Source organism: Mobula hypostoma, chromosome 11 (genome assembly GCF_963921235.1).
Source record: "Mobula hypostoma chromosome 11, sMobHyp1.1, whole genome shotgun sequence".
NCBI lineage: Eukaryota > Metazoa > Chordata > Chondrichthyes > Myliobatiformes > Myliobatidae > Mobula > Mobula hypostoma.
This window is the reverse complement of record NC_086107.1, coordinates 46254604-46272171: the sequence shown is the minus strand read 5'-3', so window position 1 is coordinate 46272171 and position 17568 is coordinate 46254604.

Below are 17568 nucleotides of genomic sequence, written 5' to 3'. Positions count from 1 at the left end.
GTCCCTGTCTTATTTGCTGTTCACCTTTATTTCAGCCTTACAAGTAGAAGCTAGCAAAATGTCCCTTGCCCTAATCCATTTCTCCTTGCAACTTGGACAAGCTCTTCGGCTGCAAGAACCCCAGCCTTGGCCTCCTGCTCAGGGAGAGTGAGAGAGTGATGGAAAATACCCAAAATGGCATTCAAAAGGGGACATCCTGTGTGCCGAGTGCCATAAAGTGTTGTTGGCAACCTCTGCCCACATTAAGTGGTCACACAACTCATCCAATCTTTCAGAGGCCAGGCATCTGAGAGGGTTCGTTCCAAGTCTTGGTTCATCTGGTCATTGGACTGTGGGTGAAACCCAGAGGAAAGACTCGTTGTTACCCCAAACAGCTTGCAGAACGCCCTCCAAAAACATGACATGAATTGTGGACCGTGATATGACACAATGTTCACTGGAAAACCTTGGATCCTGAAGACCTGATGTGGGACGATTTTGGCCGATTCTGCTGCAGATGGTAGTCAGTCTAAGGCGATGAATTTGCAGGCCCTCGAGAAACAATGTACAATTACCATGACGACAGTCTTCCCTTTGGAAGGAGGAAACCCATGACAAATTTCATGGAGCTGTGCGCCCATGATCTGTCCAGAACAGGTAGAGGGTGGAGGTGCCCTTGAGGTTGAGTACAGGGTTCCTTGTTCCGGGCGCATACCTTGCATGCCTGCACGTATTGAATCACCTCCCTCACCATTCCAAGCCACCAATATCTTCTGGTAATGAACTCGAAGGTCCTGGCAATCCCTGGGTGAGTGGTCATTCTCAATGCATGTCCCCATTGAAGAACCAAAGATCGGATGGAACTAGGAATGAACAGCCAACCTGGAGGGCCGTTCTGAGGAATCTCCCCTAGAGCCTGAGCCTTGTGAACTAGTGTGTCGATTCCCCAAACTGGGGAAAAATTTCAGTAGGCTGCTCCTCTTTTGGGTTCGTTGAACTGACAGAACAAGGCATCCAGTTTCTGGTTCTATGACCCTGGTTGATAGATCAGGATGGAATTAAAGCAGTTAAAGAAAAGACATCACCTGGCCTGCCTGCAATTCACTCTCAGCCCCCTCAAGCTAATGACGCCATTCCTCCAGAGCTAACTTGACCACAAGCAGTTTCGATTTCCATTGTCGTAGTTCACCTCTGTTGGAGACAGCCATCTGGAAAAGAACACACACGGGTGCAGTTTATTGTCCGAAGGTGCCCGTTGAGATAATGCTGCATCCACTTTGTTGTCTGAGCCATCCACCTCCATGATGAAGGGAAGATCCGGGTTAGATCCAACCAAAATGGGTGTTGTCATGAACTGTTGTTTGAGTTCTGGGAAAGCAGCCCAGCCTTTGAGAAAATTAGGATGTCATTCAAGTAGACAAAGGCATAGTTATGGAGAGCATCCCAGAGCGCATCGCTTCTAAAGGCCTGGAAGGTATGACCTTATGCAAACCAGATTGTACACACTCCACAAGTCTAGCTTTGAGAATACACTTGCCCCTTGGGGATTCTCAAAGGCAGTGATTATGAGAGGAAGAAGGTAATGATTCTTGACCAGTATGTGATTCATCCCTCTATAATCAATACATGGCTGCAGGCTGCCATCCTTTTATGTATGAAGAAGAAGCCAGCACCAGCTGGAGAGGTGGAGGGCCAAATGAATCCCAGGGCAAGAGCCTCCTTTATATACCTCTCCATAGCCATTCTCTCCAGTCTTGAGAGTACATGTAATCAACCTTGCGGAGGACAAGTACCAGGCAGTAGATCTATAGCACAGTGGTGCGGTGGAAGAGTCGAGGCCTTTCCCTAGCTGAAGACCTCTTCCAAATTCTTGTAGATGGAAGGGATTTCTACTGGCTTGAGTGCTGCTATTACCCCTGAACCTTGCTCTGAGGATGACTTCTGAGGCTCCTTAGGTAGCAGGGGTGATTCAGCAGACCCCACAGGTTCACAAGAGTCTTTAATGAAAACAGAGGCTAAGTCACAGTCCTACTCCTCGTCCATCTCCTCAGACATCGGCAACAAGGTGCGACAGATGGTCGTTGTGCTTCTGGAACTAGGCTGTTTTGGAGCCTTCACTTAGATGGGAGCTGGCAACTGGCTTAGCGGCTGGAGTTCCAGACTGCTTGGGCACCTCCTGGGTTTGCTCCTGAACTGGAGATCTAGTTCCAACGCACCCCTGACTGGACAGGGTTGGGACTCACATGGGCCTTTAGACTGGAGCTGGCTGGTCTGCTCTTGAAGGCAGGTCTAGGTTCCCTGAAGGCTTCAGGTTACCCTGAACAGAAGTCTGCCCCCTCATCGGCTGCTGGTCTCAGGAGAGTCCTGGGGTCGGAACACCATGTCAAAAACATACCTTCTTGCAGCGACTGGACCATGCAATGATCCTCTCTTCCTTCCAGTTCACAGGAGGGTTATTGTGGGACAGCCAAGCGTGCCCGAGGATCAGGGGTATATGAGGAGACTCAATGATTATAGAAACTAATGTTCTCTGCATGATCGTCTGTCCTCATCCACAAGACCATTGTCTGCCTGGAACCAAGTGGACAGCCGTCCAAGACAGTTGCAGGCATGGGCTGACTCAACTCCTGCAGTGGTATGTTGAGCCGACATGCAGTCCCCAAGTCCAGGAAATTTCCAGCTCCCCCCGAGAGCCCAAAAAAGCATTCACCTCTCGTCGGTTTTTACCCCAGGAGATCTCCGCCCTCAGCGTGACACCAAAATCTGTGAGGTTGTGGGTAGTGGCTGCTATCATCACAGTCCTCCCAACACCAGACGGTCCTGACAGTTCTCTCAACAGCTGCAGCTTTGGATCTTCAACCTGCAGATGACCTGCTTTCCCACAGTAATAGCAGCAACCCTGGCTTCAACTCCAGAACCTCTCATTGGCGGAGATTCTTATGTGGCCAATTTGCAAGGGCTCGACAGAATCCTGAGCAGGAGGTCACGGTCTGAGACTGGGGGTGGAACTGTGATGCACTGAGGCCGGCCTTGTGCTAGCCCTCTTTGACCTCTTGATGAATGGATTGGTCAATCAAACCTCTAGGTCCTCTGCTGGTTATCCCAAGGTGAGGGCATCCGTCAGTTCATCTCAGAGTCCGTGGTGGTGTAGAGTGGTCAAGGCCTCCCCGTTCCAGCCACTGTCTTGGGCCAAGGTCTGAAACTTGATAGCATAGTTGGCCGCTGACCGTCTGCCCTGTCAAATCATCGTCAGACTGTCCAAGGCTCAGCTGGCTCTGGCAGGGTGATGGAACACCTTCCTCACCTTCGAATCCGATCAAACCTTCAACCTTCGTTCCCAATGTGCAGTGGCCCGGGCCAGGAGAGAGGTAATGAAGGCCACCTTTCCGCACTCCAAAGGGAACCGGGATGGCTGGAGTTGGAAAACTAATGAGCATTAAATGAGGAAGCTGCGGCAAGAGCCTGGGTCACCGTTGAATCTCTCTGGGGTTGGAAGATGCTCTGCAGAGCGACTGACAGACTCCCCTAAGTGTCTTTGACTTCCTCCGTGAAAATGTTGACAAAAGGCTTCCTGGAGGTTGTGCATCTCCAGGCTCTGTCTGCGAAGCTTCTTGCTGTGGCTGGTCACGGTGGATGAAAGACTCTGAGGCCCTGCTGGGTCCAAACTCGTATGGTGACGAGAGTCCTTGACAAGGATGGTTTGGCCACAAATGCTGGAATATCCGAGGCTACGATTAAGACACAGAATAAAACTGGATCAAGAACTGTGCACAAAACAAAACACTAGACGACATCTCTGATTGGGCTCATGATTGAGCAATGAGCATTGGGCTTCGTCCAGGTGCTCCTTAAATTATCAATTCTTGGCACCCAAAACATGGCTGCCAATTAGCGGGACAGTCCTGAATTTTTTAAGGGTGCTGCGCCAGCTATCTATATTCCGGAAGTTAGAGCATCTAAACCCCAGAAGATGCATGGCTGGGTGCATGTTATAACAGAGATACACAGACAATTTTGAAATACTTTGTACCAGGGACAATATTGAACAAGTTAAACTCTGATAATTGAGGACCAGGTGGCTAGAATGATTACGAGAACCAGCATGAATTTGAAAGTATCAAACAAGTACTTCTAGGAAAAAGGAGTTGAATTATAGATATATAATTGGCTATAAAATAAATTGCCCTTCATCCCTTAATTAACCACTGGGTAAAGAAGAGGCAAGTTGAGGGCAGCATGGTAGTGTAGCAGTTCATGTAACGCTATTACAGCACAAGCAACCTGCGTTCAATTCCGCTGCTGTTTGTATGCTCTCCCCGTGACCATATGGGCTTCCCTGTGTCCACATGCTCTGGTTCTTCCCACATTCCAAAGACGTACAGATGGATGTAATTGTGTGGTGCAAGATTGGTGGGCCAGAAGGACCTGTTACCAATATTCCCTCTAAGGTGTGCATGCATACATCTTTTGCTACTAGCACACAAAAGAATGTAAATCCTAAGAACTTTTTACAGGGGCACAATTGGGAGCATCCTGACCGGCTGCATCACTGCCTGGTATGGGAACTGTACCTCCCTTAATCGCAGGACTCTGTGGACAGCCCAGTGCATCTGTAGTTGTGAACTTCCCATGATTCAGGACATTTACAAAGTCAGGTGTAAGAAAAGGGCCCGAAGGATCATTGGGGACCTGAGTCACCCCAACCACAAACTGTTCCAGCTGCTGCCGTCCAGGAAATAGTACCACAGCATAAAAGTCCAACAGGCTCTGGGACAGCTCCTTCCACCAGGCAATCAGACTGATTAACTCATGCTGATTTTACATTGACAGTTCTATTTATTATAAAATACTATAATTGCATATTGCACATTTAGATGGAGACGTAACATAAAGATATTTACTCCTCATGTATGTGAAGGATGTAAGAAATAAAGATTTGGGAACAGCTTCTTTCCAACTGTGATAAGACTGCTGAATGGATCCTGACTCGGATCTGGGCCGTACCCTCCAAATATCCAGACCTGCCTCTCGGTTTTTTTGCACTACCTTACTTTCCCTGTTCTATTTTCTATTTATAATTTATAATTTAAATTTTTAACATTTACTATTGATTTCTAATCCAGGGAGCGCGAAGCACAGAATCAAATATCGCTGTGATGATTGTATGCTCCAGTATCAATTGTTTGGCGACAATAAAGTAAAGTAAAGTGAAGTCAAGTCAATTCAATTCAAAACTCTGTACGAAAGGTTATCACCCTCTACCTCATTGGCATGTTAAGTATATTTCACAGTCGTACACAAACACATTTCCTTTTCCAGACTCTGTTGACAATGTGGAGTTTGTGATGATTTGTCTGTAGATTTTAGAACTGGCTTATGTATACTGTTTTTATTGAAGAAATTATTGATTCACTGTGTCGAATTCCAAGGAAGCAAAGGGCATGAAGTGCAAAAGAACTGCTCGTTCCTTTAAAGTGGAATGGCTTAATGACCATTTCAAACAACTTTAATAATGTGAGAAGGGTGATATTGTTACATGCAAACACGAGGAATTCTGCAGATGCTGGAAATTCAAGCAACACACATCAAAGTTGCTGGTGAACGCAGCAGGCCAGGCAGCATCTCTAGGAAGAGGTACAGTCGACGTTTCAGGCTGAGACCCTTCGTCAGGACTAACTGAAAGAAGAGCTAGTAAGAGATTTGAAAGTGGGAGGGGGAGGGGGAGATCCAAAATGATAGGAGAAGGCAGGAGGGGGAGGGATGGAGCCAAGAGCTGGATAATTGATTGGCAAAAGGGATATGAGAGGATCATGGGACAGGAGGCCTAGGGAGAAAGAAAAGGGGGGGGGAAGAAGCCCAGAGGATGGGCAAGGGGTATAGTGAGAGGGACAGAGGGAGAAAAAGGAGATAGAGAAAAAGAATGTGTGTATACAAATAAATAACGGATGGGGTACGAGGGGAAGGTGGGGCATTAGCGGAAGTTTGAGAAGTCAATGTTAGCCCTTACACTTCCTCCCTTACCACCATTCAGGACCCCAGACAGTCCTTCCAGGTGAGGTGACACTTCACCTATGAGTTGGCTGCGGTGATATACTGCGTCTGGTGCTCCTAATGTGGCCTTCTATATATTGGTGAGACCCGACGCAGACTGGGAGATCGTTTCACTGAACATCTATGCTCTGTCTGCCAGAGAAAGCAGGATCTCCCAGTGGCCACACATTTTAATTCCACATCCAATTCCCATTCTGATATGTCTATCCACGGCCTCCTCTACTGTAAAGATGAAGCCACACTCAGGTTGGAGGAACAACACCTTATATTCCGTCTGGGTAGCCTCCAACCTGATGGCATGAACATTGACTTCTCAAACTTCCGCTAATGCCCCACTTCCCCCTCGTACCCCATCCGTTATTTATTTATATACACACATTCTTTTTCTCTCTCTCCTTTTTCTCCCTCTGTCCCTCTCACTATACCCCTTGCCCATCCTCTGGGTTTCCCTCCCTCCCCCTTTTCTTTCTCCCTGGGCTTCCTGTTCCATGATCCTCTCATATCCCTTTTGCCAATCAACTGTCCAGCTCTTGGCTCCATCCCTCCACCCCCCCGTCTTCTTCTATCATTTTGGATCTCCCCCTCCCCCTCCCACTCTCAAATCTCTTACCAGCTCTTCTTTCAGTTAGTCCTGACGAAGGGTCTCGGCCCGAAACGTCGACTGTACCTCTTCCTAGAGATGCTGCCTGGCCTGCTGCGTTCACCAGCAACTTTGATGTGTATTGTTACATGTTGTCGTTTAGTATATGAGAAGTAAGACTCACTGTTGTGCATTATTTTATTTCTTTTAAACAACAAACTGGACTTGGCAGTTTACTATCCTTAAGATAGCTTCAGGTTTACTTCCAATCAAAAATTCAGTGCATAAATGTTGTCACTGGGCAAAAATTGCACAGCATAAGATTTTTGCATACACTGATCATTACAAGTTAGAGGGAACATTGCCTGTTACCATGCCGTAGCTGCCTGTCTCTTTTTCATCTCACCTCCGGTTTCCAATAAGACCTGCCACAAAATGTAACTTGTTGGTCTTCTACATCTGTTGTCACCTCTTTCTATGGATTTGATTTCATTTCTTTTACCAACACAGCCACCCCAACCCCTCTGCCTGTCCTTTCAATACAATGTGTATCCATGGATGATAAGCTCCCAACTATGACCTTCTTTCAGCCATGTCTCAGTAATGCCCAGAACGTCATACCTGCCCATCTCTAACTGTGCTACAAGATCATCCGCCTGATTCCATATTCTGCTTGCATTTGAATATAGCTTCGATCCTGTATTCATCACTGATCTTGCTCCAATGTTACATTTCAACTTAACCCACTGACTGCAGCTTTGCTCTATCATCTGCCCATCCTTCCTCACAATCTCACTATACGCTGCATTGACTTGTCTACCAACTGCTCCATCCTCAGCCCTATTACTCTGGTTCCCATACCCCTTCCAAATTAGTTTAAACCCTCCCCAACAGCTTCAGCAACATTGCTCGCAAGGATATTGGACCCCTTTGGTTCAGGTGCAAGCCATCCTTTTTTTACAGGCCATACCTTTCCCAGAAAAGATCCCAATGATCTAGAAATCTGAAACCATGCCCCCTGCACCAATTCCTTAGCCACACATTTATCTACGTTATTACATTATCACATTCATCCTATTCTTACCCTCATTGGTGTATGGCATGGGCAACAATCCAGAGATTACTACCCTAGAGGTCCTGCTTTTCAGCTTTCTACCTAATTCCCTGTATTCTCTCCTCAAGACCTCTTCCCTTTTCCTACCTATGTCATTGGTAACGAAGTGTACCACAGTGTCTATTTGCTCACCCTCCCCCCTTATAATGGTGTGGACCCAAACTGAGACATCCCTGACCTTGGCACCTGGGAGCCATGTTCCCTCTAATTTGAAGTGACTGGTGTGTACAAAAATCTTGTGCTATGCAATTTTTTGCCCAGTGACAGCATCATGTGTATACTGAATAATTTCTTCAATAAAGCAGTATAAACATGCCAGTTCTAAAATCTGCAGACAAATCATTGCAAACTCCTTGTGTCAACGCTGTTGGCATCACAATCCAGAAAAGGAAATGTGATTGTGTATTATCATGAAATATACTTAACATGCCAACGAGGTAGAGGGTGACAACCTTTTGTGCGCAGTTTAAATTCTTTTGTGTGCTAGTAGCAAAAGATATGTGCATGCACACACGCGCAGACCTTAGAGAGAACATTGCCTGGGAGGCTACAAACCATCCGGGTGTCTCTATCACATTCACAGAATCTCGTCTCTATTCCTATCACTACTCCAGTCCTTCTCACTTCTCTTCTCTTCTGAGCCACAGCACCAGACTCAGTTACAGAGATCTGGTCACTGCAGCTCCCCCCGATAGGTCAACCCCTCAATGGTGTCTGAAGAGCTATACTTATTAATGAGGGGAATGGACACAGAGGTGTTCCACACTGGCTGCCTATTTCCTATCCCTCTTCTATCAATCTCCCCGCCAGCTGCCTCCTGCAACCTAGGGATGACTACCTCCCTGAGTCTCCCCTCTATCACCTCCTCATTCTCCAGTTTGAGCCGAAGGTCAATGAGCTGCCCCAGTTTCTAAGGAGCTGCAGCTCAGTGCACTTCATGCAGGGAGACTGGAGGTATCCCAGAATTCCCACATGTCGCACAGATAACATACCATTAACCTAGACCTATTCTCACCCCACTAACAGACAAAATATAGAGAAAAAATGCTAGAATCCTACTTAGAGCTTCTGCATCTTCTTGCCTGTTGAGCTGAGTCTGAGGAGAGAGAGACAGTCAGACAGACAGAGAGGGAGAAAGAGAGAGACAGACAGACAGACAGAGAAGGAGAAAGAAAGAGAGAGAGAGACACACACAGACAGAGAGGGAGAAAGAGAGACAGAGAGAGAGAGGGAGAAAGAGAGAGAGGGGGAGAAAGAGACAGAGGGAGAGAAGAGAGAGAGGAGATGGGGGAGAGAGAGAAAGAGAGACAGAGACAGAGAGGGAGAAAGAGACAGAGAGACAGAGAGAGAGAGAGAGAGAAGAGAGAGAGAGACAGGGAGGGAGAAAGAGAGAGAGTCACAGAGAGAGGGGGGGAGAGAGAGAGACAGAGAGGGAGAGAGAGGGGGAGAAAGAGAAAGAGAGAGAGAGGGAGAGAAAAAGAGAGAGAGACAGAGAGAGATAAGAGACAGAGAAAGAGAGAGAGGGAGAAAGAGAGAGAGTCACAGAGAGAGAGGGGGGAGAGAGAGAGACAGAGAGGGAGGGGGGCAGAAAGAGAGAGAGAGGGTGAGAAGGGGAGAAAGAGAGAGAGAGAGAAAGGGGGAAGAGAGAGAGAGAGACAGAGAGGGGGAGAGAGAGATAGAGAGAGAGAGAGAGAGAGAGAGAGAGAGATGCAGTATGGAATCAGGCCCTTCAGCCTTCTGACTCCATACTCATCATAATTTGTTCTTTCCACTTTCTCTTCTCACCCTCCATACTGTAGCAACCACCTACATGGTAGGAACAGGATGCCGTGGCCAATTAGCTTACCAGTTTACATGTGATTAGGATGTGGGAGGTAATAGAGCACTTGGGACACCTACACTGCCACTGGGAGTGTGCAGACAGCACTGGAGGGTGGAATTGATCCCCGAATTCTGGTGAGGCAGCAGCTCCTGTGCTGCTATACTGTGAGTGCTGGTCTAAACTGGTTACTGCCTAGACCAGCATATAACTGGCAGATTGTGAGTTCTCCCCACTTCTCTTAGGAAGTGTGGTGTATGGCATGGTAGAGTTATGCAAACCCTGAATTAATTGCAGCTCAAGTCCCATTTACAGATTGCCACACCTTAGAAAGAAAGCTTTCTAAATTCAATCTGATTCACTGTATGCTGTCACAGAGAGAGAGGGGGGAGAGAGAGAGACAGAGAGGGAGGGGGCAGAAAGAGAGAGAGAGGGTGAGAAGGGGAGAAAGAGAGAGAGAGAGAGAAAGGGGGGAAGAGAGAGAGAGAGACAGAGAGGGGGAGAGAGAGATAGAGAGAGAGATTCAATCAGAGTTCAATCTGATTCACTGTATGCTGTCAAGAGTGAAAGTATATTCAGTGGCCACTTTATTAGGTACACCTGTACACCTGCTTATTAATCAGTCACTCATATGGCAGCAACTCAATGCATAAAAGCTTGCAGACATGGCCAAGAGAATCAATTGTTGTTCAGATCAAACATCAGAATGGGGAAGGAATGTGATCTAAGTGACTTCCGCTGTGGAATGATTGTCGGTGCAGATGGAGTGGTTTGAGCATCTCAGAAACTGCTGACCTCCTGCACAACAGTCTTTAGAGTTTACAGAGAATGGTGTGAATGGCAGTTCTGTGGGTGGAAACTCCTTGTTAGTGAGAGAGGTTATAGGAGAATGGCCATACTGGTTCAAGGTGACAGGAAAGTGGCAATAGTGCAAATAATCACGCATTACAACAGTGGTGTGGAGAAGAGCTTCACTGACCGAGCAACAGGTTGAACCTGTGCACATGCGCCGGTCGTGCATGCAGCCGGTTACAGTTGCTCCACAGTTTCTTACTTTTAAACTTTTTAACTTAGTAATTTGTTGTATTTTTTTTCTCACGGTAACACGTTGAAGCTGCACCCTCTCTAACATGCTGGTGGAGAGAGTTTTACTTGTTTTTTTAGCGCTGGAATTAGTTACATTCGGACACGTCTCGTTAGTGTGGCAGCAGGATGGCCGCATTGTGTATTCCAGGGACCAATTGATTGCGCTCATGCCCGCTGGTTTATCGAACAGAGCAGCGGACATACCAGCTGAAATCTGGAGGAAAACACACAGAGGATGCAGAGGAGGATCAAAAAGGCGAGGGAAGAGGACCAGGTCGAGACAACAGAGGCTTTTGGAGAAGGGAAGTTATAAGCCGTGTCTCCCCTCTCTTATCATGGGAAATGTGAGATCGCTGGGGAATAAAATGGACGAACTGACTGCACTTGTCAGGAGTCAGAGAACAGTTCGGGAGAGCAGTGTCATGTGCTTCACTGCGATGTGGCTGCATGAGGACATACCCGATCAAAACGTTTCCATAGAGGGCTTCCAGACCGTTCGAGCTGACCGGAATTGCACTGAGACCGGTAAGCATAAAGGAGGGGGACTGGCGGTTCTGGTAAATAACAGATGGTGCAATCCTGGGCATGTTAGGATGTCTGTAGCCCGGATATTGAACTTTTGTTGTTGGACTCCGGCCATATTATTTGCCAAGGGAAATCTCGCGTGCAATTATGGTTGTTGTGTACATCCCTCCCTCTGCCAACCCGACATCGGCGTGTAACATCATTTACACCGTCATAGCCAGATTACAAACCCAGCACCGGAGTGCCCTCATTACCATCTCGGGTGACTTCAACCAGGTTACCATGGCTAGAACACTGCCCAACTTCACGCAGTATGTGAGCTGTACAACCAGAGGGGAGAGGACTCTGGATTTGATGTACGCTAACGTTAAGGATGCATACAGCTCCTCTCCTCTCCCCCCTCCCCCCACTGGGAAGGTCAGATCACAACCTGGTGCAACTAAAACCCTGCTACGTGCCTCTGGCGAAGAGTAAACCTGCAAACTCGAAGACAGTGAGAAAATGGTCGGAGGAGGCTTATGAGGTGCTCCAAGGTTGTTTTGAGGTGACAGACTGGCAGGCACTCTGTGAGCCACATGGAGAGGATATTGATGGGCTCACAGAGTGCATCACTGGTTACATCAACTTCTGTGTGGACTGCAATGTTCCGACAAGAACTGTCCTTTGTTATTCAAATAACAAGCCATGGGTGACAAAGGACATTAAGGACATCCTGAACACTAAAAAGAGGGCGCTTAGAGATGGAAATAGGGAGGAGCTGAGGGCAATACAGAGTGACCTGAAAACCAGGATCAGGGAGACAGGTACAGGAGGAAGCTTGAGTGGAAACTCCAGCAGAACAACATGAGAGAGGTCTGGAGGGGAATGAGGACCATCACTGGGTTCTGGCAAACTAGCAACAGAGGAGGGGAAGGCAGTGTGTACAGGGCCAATGAACTTAACCTGTTCTTTAACAGATTTGACAGTGTGACCCCTGCCCATCCCACACATGAGCCAACCAACATATATTCCACTCTCCCCTCCTACCCCTCCTCACAGTCTGCCACCCTGCCCTCATGACTGTACCACTTCCCCACACGAAACCACCACGGTGGGCTTCACAGCTCTACAGGAGAGAAGACAGCTGAAACGTCTCAACCCAAGCAAGGCTGCAGGACCGGATGGTGTCAGTACCAGGGTGCTCAAAGCCGGTGCCCCTCAGCTATGTGGAGTACTTGGCCATGTATTCAACCTGAGCCTGAGGCTCCAGAGGGTTCCTGTATTGTGGAAGACATCCTGCCTCGTCCCTGTGCCAAAGACGCCGCACCCCAGTGGCCTCAATGACTACAGACCGGTGGCATTGACCTCCCACATCATGAAGACCCTGGAGAGACTTGTTCTGGAGCTGCTCCGGCCTATGGTCAGGCCACACTTAGATCCCCTCCAGTTCACCTACCAGCCCCGACTAAGAGTTGAGGATGCCATTGTCTTCCTGCTGAACCGTGTCTATACCCACCTGGACAAGCCAGCGAGCACTGTGAGGGTCATGTTTTTTGACTTCTCCAGTGCGTTCAACACCATCCGCCCTGCTCTGCTGGGGGAGAAGCTGACAGCGATGCAGGTGGATGCTTCCCTGGTATCATGGATTCTTGATTACCTGACTGGCAGACCACAGTACATGTGCTTGCAACACTGTGTGTCCGACAGAGTGATCAGCAGCACTGGGGCTCCACAGGGGACTGTCTTGTCTAACTTTCTCTTCACCATTTATACCTCGGACTTCAACTACCGCACAGAGTCTTGTCATCTTCGAAAGTTTTCTGATGACTCTGCCATAGTTGGATGCATCAGCAAGGGAGATGAGGCTGAGTACAGGGCTACAGTAGGAAACTTTGTCACATGGTGTGAGCAGAATTATCTGCAGCTTAATGTGAAAAAGACTAAGGAGCTGGTGGTAGACCTGAGGAGAGCTAAGGTACCGGTGACCCCTGTTTCCATCCAGGGGGTCAGTGTGGACATGGTGGAGGATTACAAGTACCTGGGGATGCGAATTGACAATAAACTGGACTGGTCAAAGAACACTGAGGCTGTCTACAAGAAGGGTCAGCGCTGTCTTTATTTCCTGAGGAGACCGAGGTCCTTTAACATCTGTCGGATGATGCTGAGGATGTTCTACGAGTCTGTGGTGGCCAGTGCGATCATGTTTGCTGTTGTGTGCTGGGGCAGCAGGCTGAGGGTGGCAGACACCAACAGAATCAACAAACTCATTCATAAGCCAGTGATGTTGTGGGGATGGAACTGGACTCTCTCACGGTGTTGTCTGAAAAGAGGATGCTGTCTAAGTTGCATGCCATCTTGGACAATGTCTCCCATCCACTACATAATGTACTGGGTAGGCACAGGAGTACATTCAGCCAGTGACTCATTCCACCGAGATGCAACACTGAGCGTCACAGGAAGTCATTCCTGCCTGTGGCCATTAAACTTTACAACTTCTCCCTTGGAGGGTGAGACATCCTGAGCCAATAGGCTGGTCCTGGACTTATTTCATAATTTACTGGCATAATTTACATATTACTATTTAACTATTTATTGTTCTATTACTAGTTATTATTTATCGTGCAACTGTAACGAAAACCAATTTCCCTCGGGATTAATAAAGTATGACTATGACTATGACTATAGCAGCAGAAGCCCAGAAACATGCACTCGTTGGTCACACTGTTAGGTACAGGACATACCCAATAAAGTGGCCTCTGAGGGTATAAGGGAAGATTTCAAAAAGAAGCTTGTAAGGAGTTGGGAGAAACTTCTGAAAGGCAGAGGAAGTGTTGCTCTCTGAATACCTGAAAATCTGAAAAGAAAGACAAGTAGACAGCCAAGTGGGTTAGAGAGGAAAATTGGTTTTGACAGCTGAAAGCACAATAATTCCGTGAAAGCCTGGAACTCGGTGGTGTGCTACTTCAATTCAGGCATGAACAAGCAGCTAGACTTATGGAGCATAAATATCCTGAGGGTGTGGTGGGGAAGAGGAACCCACAGGACAAAGCAAAACAATGGAAGCATTGATTTAAAAAAAGTAGTAAGAATTTCAAAATTGAGGTATTGTGTAATTAACATTCACTGGTAGTGAACAGGAAATGTTGAGATCACTCAGGTCAAATAACATCTAGGAAAGAGGAAACAGAATTAACATTTCAGATCAATAATTCTTTGGCAGAACTGGGAAAGAGCTTCTGATTTTATTTCAAATTTCCAGCAACTTTTTTCATACAAGTGTTCAAGGTAGAATTTATGGGTAACATGACAGCTTAAGGGAATCAAATTTCTGTCTACATTTTGTTTAAATAAATCAGTGTTGGGGGAAATTGCATAAATATTATCTAAATCTTTAATTTGTTTTGAAATTCTATTTAATTCTGCTTTAGTTTGTTTTTTAAGTTTAGCTGAATAAGAAATAATCTGACCGCGTAAAAATGCTTTAAATGTATCCCATATAACTAATTTAGACATACCCCCTATATCATTAAAAAGAAAAAATTCTTTTATCTGGGTTTCAATGAAAGTAACAAAGTCAGAGTTTTGCAATAATGTCTGAGACATGGGCCAAGGTGGGCGGGCAAGAGTGACATCATCAAATTCAAAAGACAAACTCAGAGGTGCATGATCAGATATAGCAATAGCGTCGTATTCGCAGGTTTTAACACCAGGCAAGAAGCGGGGATCGATTATAATATAATCGATCCTCGAAAATTTTTTATAAACGTGTGAGAAGAAAGGATATTCTCTATTGTCGGGATGAAGATACCTCCACAAATCAATCAACCCAAAATCAATCAAAAAGGAATTAATAAATGACGCGGATCGATTTGGAAGTTGCTGATTGGTTGAGCTCTTATCAATCATAGGATTTAAACAACAATTAAAATCCCCACCCATTCTGAACATATATTCATTTAAGTCAAGCAGTAAAGCAAATACCTTTTTAAAAAAAGAAGGAACATCTAAGTTAGGACTATACAAATTAACCAAAACAACTTTTCTATTATAGATTGTTCCTTTAGCAATTAAAAATCTACCATTAGAATCTGATTCAATATCCTCTTGAATAAATATATTAGGTTTAATGAAAATAGACACGCCTTTTGTTTTACTCTGAGAAGTAGAGTGGAATTGCAAACCATTCCACCATCTAAAAAATCTATTTTGATCTCTCACCCTGATATGTGTCTCTTGAGCAAAAATTATATCAGGTTGGAATCGGTTAATAATTTTAAAAGTCTTCTTTCGTTTAATAGGATGATTCCAACCACATACATTGCAACTTATTATATTAATCCGTTTGAACAGCATACTATAATTTCATTCTACTTTATACATGCACAAAGCACATACCAATGCAGGATGATCAAAGATGGCGGTGATGAAGAATACAACCAAATAAAAAACACGCATGCTCCGGAACCAACCAATGGGAAAAAACTAACTCTAAACCCACCCACCCACACCCGGAAACCCGAAAAAGGCAGGCGATCTATGATAGAATTCAAAGCTGCTGACTGCTCTGTCTGTGTTTTCTTTCCCTCCCCCCATTTAGTAAAAAAGTAGAGTGACCTTGTGAAAAAGACAATAAAGTCTCAGGAAAAAAAGGTATTTACATTCCATCAACTGATAAACAAGAAAGAACCAAAATAATGTTATCTCTTAGAGAGAAAAACCAGCGCCATATTTAAGTTTAATATTAATTCCCTAAAAAAGCTTTAAATTCAATTATAAAATGTTATAATAGAACAGAAAAATATATAAAAAGCCCTATTAGTAGGAAAAACTACCAATTAGCTACGAAGTATTAAATTAAAGGAACAAATCGCCTTATCTTCTTCCCTCAGTCATAAAATGTCCAGAGATCATTTGAGCAGAGATACTTAATCCATAAATCTTTCCAAAGGAAAACCAATAATATGCAATAAAGAACAACTCCCCGTGTTCTTTAATTAGTCTCTCGATGAAATATACAAGTGACTTCATAAATCTTCTTTCCAAAATGCGAATAATATACAAGTAGCCAAACAGCCTTTCAGGTGGATCATTCAACAGCGGTGTCAGTAACAGTGGCAGGCAAAGCCTGAACAAATCTAGTACAGCTTTTGGATGAAAAAAAGTACGACAAGGAGAATTAGGAGGGAAAATTTTAAGTCTTGTTGGATACCTCAGAGACAGGAAAAGATTCTTATCATATGCTTGTTTCATTATCAGGGCAAATTTTGATCTTTGTTCCATTATCTCTCTTGGATAATCTCCATAGAAGCGGAGATCAGATTCCATAAATCTAAAAACTCTCTGTTTTCTTGCCTGTCGTATTATTTGATCTTTAATTTTAAAGTGATCAAAGCAAACCAGAGTCCTTCGATTTTGAGATAAACGTCCTGTGTGCCCTTTGTATAGCAGGCGGCTGGCTTTGATAGAATGGTAGGAAATAAAGTGTGGAAAAGCTTACCAAAATAAGCTGTTAGATCTCCATCTTCAGCTCCTTCCTGCAGCCCAACAATTCTTATAATCCTTTGTCGAGACCTAGTTTCCAGGTCTATAATCTTATTTTGATATCTTTCCAAACGAGTTGTAGCTTCAGACAGCTTTTGCTTAGTTATCTTCAATTCCTCTTCGTGTGAAATAACTTGAGTTTCCAGGTCTTTAAGTTTTCCCAGAAATGACTTCATTTCATTACTATTCTTTTCCAGTTGGTCTTTAATTGATCCATTCTGATCCTTAATTGAATTCAGTGTCCGAACGATATCTTCAGCCCACGATGGCATTTCGTCAGATCTTTCCTTTTGCACCTTTCCTTTCCCATTACCTTTATCACTAGGTTCAGATAAATTCTTCCCACTTCTTGTAGACATAGACATATTGATCACCCTCAAGAATCAACAAGTAAAAATTTTAAATTCAAAGCTTAAACTAGGGGGAAAGAAAGAAAACTAAGAGCAGCAGAAAAGTACTGCTACCCCATTGGCAGACAGTCGCGGTCCCCGTGTTTGTTCTTAGTGTCCAGTTTCCTCCCTCATTCTAAACACATACAGTTTAGTCTGTTAGCAGTCACCTGGGTGTCTTTGGGTGACGTGGGTTATGGGTTGGAAGGGCCTGATACTGTGCTATATCTCTAAATAAACAAAGACAACTAATGTCTATTAATCCAGTGAAACCTGAGTGTTGCTACGCCAATTATACAGCACATTTAATTTCAAATAATTGCTCCTCAGGTGTTTGGTGCAGAAAGTGCTTTCTATTTCCTAAGGACATGAAACAACTATATACACATTCAAAGGACTCTGTTGTTCCAAACCATGGGTGGACGGATTTTGAAAATGAGAGGTAGGACTCTCCCAAAACTCACGTCCTGCAAAACAATGATTAGAATATACTCTGTTGCTGAAA